Genomic DNA, 5,035 nt, shown 5'->3' with positions numbered 1-5,035 from the left:
CTTTACAGCACTGCATGCAACACTTTGCACTGGACTTGGTGATGTAAGGCTTGTAAGGCTGGAACTCACTGAGTTCCTGAGAGCGACCCATTCTTTTACAAATGTTTGTAGAAGCAGTCTAGGTGCTTGGTTTTATACACCTGTGACCATGGAAGTGATTGGAACACCTGAATTCAATTATTTGGATGGGTGAGTGAATACTTTTGGCAATATAGTGTATGTTGTGAAGCAGAGACATGATGTGAACAATTTAAAATCCACCAGCACCCCGGTAGGTGACTGGGCAACATGCAGAGTGTCAACTGAACACCTGAGGTCAGCACCCTGCATAAGATCTGCAGGAAGGAGAGAGCCTGTAAGAGAGACCGTCTGTGCTGGTAGGGCAACTGATCAGAACAGAACAACCACAGTAAGGAGTTAACAAAACAGAATCAGAACACAATCCTGTAGCCCAGGGATTTGACCAGACTAATGATTATTCAGCATCATACAAAGAGGTGGAAGATGGGGGTAAGTCAAAAAAATAGCAGTGTTCAAAAAAATAGCAGTGTTTTCATTTTCATTTACAAACTCAAATATTTACCGTATAAACTGAAAGTTGTTTACAGATTTAGCTTTTCTGTTGATCACTGAACTAATATTTAGTTGTATAGATTTTATTTCTGATAACTGCTTTACATCTCTGTGGCATGGAGTCAACTAACATCTGACACCTGCGAACAGGTATTCCAGCCCAAGCTGACTGGACTACATTTCACAGTTCTTCTGCATTGTTGGGTTTTGCATCAAAAACAGCATTTTTATGTCACTCCACAAATTCTCAGTCAAATTGAGGTCTGGGAATTGGGCTGGCCACTTCATAACATCAATCTTGTTAGTCTGGAATCAGGATGCTGCTCACTTGCTGGTGTGTTTGGGGTTGTTGTCCTGTTGAAACACCTATTTCAAGAGCATTTCTTCTTCAGCATAAGGCAACTTGACCTCTTCCAGTATATTGATATATTCAGACTGGTCCATGGTGCCTGGTATGCGATAAATGGGTCCGACTCCAAAGTATGAGAAACATCCCCAAACCATTATGCCTGCACCTCCATGTTTCACAGTCTTCACCGTGTACTGGGGCTTGAATTCAATGTTTATGGGTCTTCTCACAAACGGATGTGGCCTTTATACCCAATAAGAACAATCTTGCTCTCGTCTGTCCATAGAATGTTGTGCCACTTCTCTTTAGGTCAGTCAGTGTGTTCTTTGGCAAACTAACCTTTTCAATATGTCTTTTTTTCAACAATGATACTTGTTTCTTGCAAATAGTTTGGCTTCACATATGCGTCTTCTGATTGTTGTAGTACACACAGGTAACTGAAGATCTTCTTTGATTTCCCTGGAGCTGATCATTGGATGCTTCTTTGCCATTCTTGTTATTTTATAGTCTACGTGGATGGTAGTATTTCTTTTCCTACCATGTGTTTTGGCAAAAGCATTTGAGATCATTTTAGCTGAGCAGCCAATTATTTTCTGCACTTATTTATGTTTTCCCCTCTCCAATCAACTTCTTGATCAAAGTTCTTTCTCCTTCAGTACAATTTCTGGAATGACCCATTTTACTCACTGAGCAATGGCTAAAACCAGCAGGTACAACATTTGCTGCCCTCCTTCTTTAAATAAGGGCCATAATTGAAAGCTGTTTCTTCATAGAACGAATGACCTCACTAATTGAACTCCACACTGCTATTAATTTGAACACTCCCCTTTCATTAAATGAGTCAATTACACCGAATTAGCAGCATGCATGTCATGTCTGTTGATTCTGTTGGTTGCCCATTACTCGGCTACATCTAGTCATGAATGTTTTTCCATGTTATATTATCTTTTCTGCCAAAATCAGTAATTAAATTCATTATTGATGCTAGACTGCTATTGTTTTGCAAATAACTGTATGACAGGATATGCACATCAAACATATTGGGGTGTTTGTTAACAATAAATGTGATTAATATAATGTAGGGTGTCAGGAGTCATTCTACTGTATTGGAAAGCATGTGATTCACAAAAGTATGGTCTTTTTTTTTTGTTGTTCCAATTAATTGTCATTATTTAAAAAAAAAAAAAACAGACCGCAAAGAGGAGGAACTATCACTCTCATGAACATTTATTACAAACAAAGAAGCCTTCTGTGCCACTAGAGGTTGCTGTGAAGGCAGCCATGGGGAAGTAGCTATGCTCTGAGGTAACCCACTTTTGTCTACTGTTGGTTTTTCCCTAATTCTACTTTAGTTCATTATAAACCCTCAGGTCAAGTGTAAATTGTTTCCAGGAATGTCAAGGATACTCACTGGTAGCATGAAACAGCAGAGTGAATTGAGCTGTGTTCCTTCAGGGAGATATCGTGGTGGCTCAATTGCATGTGTAAAAGTAAGTTCGTTTTCTTGGCGATCTATAATTTTACCCTCCATGTTAACAGCTAGCTAAAAGTTTGGCTAGCTACAGTTTCCATGTCTGTTGTCAGAGGAGAGTTCTTATGTGAAATTAAATTAAAATAGAGATTGTACACTCATGGCCAAAGGTTTTGAGACTGACACAAATTTTGGTTTTGACAAAGTTTACTGCCTCAGGTTTTTTAGGTCCTTTTGTCAGATGTTATGGTATAGTGAAGTACAATTATAAGCATTTCATAAAGTTTTTTAAAAACTTTTTATTGATCTTTTATTGATTCATCTTCTGTGCAAAATCTTGACTGATGGCAACTCAGTCCTTGGAGTTGGTCACAGTTTCTGTGTTTTTGTTTGTCCACCCTCTTTTTGAGGATTGACCACAGGTTCTCGATGAGATTGAGATCTTTGTCCATGGACCCAAAATTTCACAAATTTTGTTCACCGAGCCACTTGGTTATCACTTTAGCCTTGTGACATGGTGATCTGTCATGCTGGAAAAAAGCATTATTCATCACCAAATTGCTCCTGGATCATTGGGAGAAGTTGCTCTTGGGGGATGTTTTGATACCATTCCTTATTCATGGCAGTGTTCTTAGGCAAACTTTGAGCAAACCCACTTCTTGGATGAAAAACAACCATACACATGAACGGTCTCAGGATGCCTCACTGTTGGCATGACACAGAACTCATGGTAGTGCTCACCTTTTCTTCTCTGGACAATCATTTTCCAGATGTCCCACACAGTCTGAAGGGGCTTCATCAGAAAAAATAACTTTACCCCAGTCCTCTGCAGTCCAAACCCTATACTTTCTGCAGAAGTTCAGTTTATCCTTGATGTTTTTCTTGGAGAGAAGTGGCTTCTTTGCTGCCCTTCTTGACACCAAGCCATCCTTCAAAAGCCTTCGCCTCTCTGTGTGTGCAGATGCACTCACACTTGCCTTCTGCCATTCCTGAGCAAGCTCTGCACTGGTGGTGACCCGATCCTGTAGCTGCATCCTCTTTGGAAACGATCCTGTAGCTGCATCCTCTTTTGACTTTCTTGGGTGCCCTGAAGCCTTCTTCACTGCAATTGAACCTCTCTCCTTGAAGTTCTTGATGATTTCGATAAATGGTTGAATTAAATCAGATGCCTTGTCCTCATTAACACCTTCTCCTGAGCTAACGATCACTGAAATGATGTTAGCAGGCCATTTTGTGGCAGGGTTGAAATGCAGTAGCTGGAATGCAGTAATATTTGTTATTAAGTTAATTTTCATTGCAAGGAATGACTTTGCAATTAATTGCAATTAATCTGATCACTGTTCACAGTCTATTGCAAATTGCCACCATAAAAACTGAAGCAGCAAACTTTGTGAAAACCAAAATTTGTGCTAGTCTCAAAGTTTTTGGCCATGACTGCACAATAGCAGGCTTGTGTCTGTGCAGTTATGCATCTGAGAATACTAATCTAGTATACTGACGTCGTACGTGTAAGGTCAAACACGTGTGGAAATAGTTCTCCTAGGACATGAGGGGAGTTAATGAAGCAGTGAATATAGTTTGTAAATTACACTAATGTGTCTGCTGAAATGTGATGAAGTTAGAAGTTTTCTCTATGAAAAGTACAGAAGTGAAAGAGAAAGAAATACATAAATGAGATGTTTAATAAAGACAAAGACAAAAAATGGCCTGCTCTGAGTAAATCCACTTATGTATCCTCTTAATTTTCTCTTTATCTTAATTCTATAGCTGTCGGTTCATAATACACTGTTATGGTGCTCAATCCCTGAGACCTGTAACAATAGTAAAAGATAAATAAATAATATTGAACCAGGAATGAAATACAAATCTAAAACTTTACACTGCACTAATAATGAGTTTGATGCTTTGTTTGTATTGCATATATATATGCTAACTAACTTTATCCTTTCATTTACACAGAGTCTCCTTGGCTGTTTGTGGCATTTACCAATCTGAGGATCCTCTGGAAAATTTCTATAGCACTGTGCATACCCATTTGTAATAGAAACTTTGTATTTAATTAAAGTATTCTTAATATGATTGCATGCCCTAAAGGGAAATATTAGTTCTGTTAAATGCATTTTTGGTTTATGCTTAAAAAAGCTACATTTGCAATTTTCTGTTAACACTATTCTAAAAATATGTTTACTGGTATGTCTGGCTTTAAATTAAATAGGTCATCTTTTTAATTTGTTGCTAGTGCTTCAGGTTAATAAACATGACTGATAATACAAAAGGGTTCAGCTAGCACACAAATGCACTGTGTATGTAAAACTATGAATTGGTGTAATCAGACAGAAATTGCAGTGATATGTGGCATATTGAGATGAGTTGTTGAGGCTTTTTGCTACCAGTATACCTAGAAAAATTCTTATGGTAAATTGCCCATAATTTAACTTCAGAAGGGCCTACAAATTTATATTGCATGTTAGACATTTCAAATATAAATGTTAAGACCTATGGCTGACTGTAATAAGTCTATACATGCTTTGTCTGCAGTGGTAGCATAAAAGATAGAAAGCCAGTTGAGTTTGAAATATGAAAGTGGTCGTTATGAATTTGGACTTTGAAAGATATGGTGTCCAGGAGAGTCAACAAAGTTA

At 38.1% G+C, this 5,035-nt stretch overlaps 1 long non-coding RNA gene across 1 annotated transcript; it reads left to right on the top strand.

The window, feature by feature from the left end:
• Nucleotides 1–2,116: 2,116 nt before the first annotated feature.
• On the top strand, nucleotides 2,117–4,757 carry LOC113572859. The gene is made up of 3 exons (XR_003410161.2): nucleotides 2,117–2,227; nucleotides 2,315–2,412; nucleotides 4,353–4,757. It is a non-coding gene; the product is annotated as an uncharacterized LOC113572859 (long non-coding RNA).
• Nucleotides 4,758–5,035: the final 278 nt, after the last annotated feature.

The sequence above is a fragment of the Electrophorus electricus genome, chromosome 10 (genome assembly GCF_013358815.1).
Source record: "Electrophorus electricus isolate fEleEle1 chromosome 10, fEleEle1.pri, whole genome shotgun sequence".
In the NCBI taxonomy this organism is placed as follows: domain Eukaryota; kingdom Metazoa; phylum Chordata; class Actinopteri; order Gymnotiformes; family Gymnotidae; genus Electrophorus; species Electrophorus electricus.
This window is presented reverse-complemented; position numbering and strand designations above follow the sequence as displayed.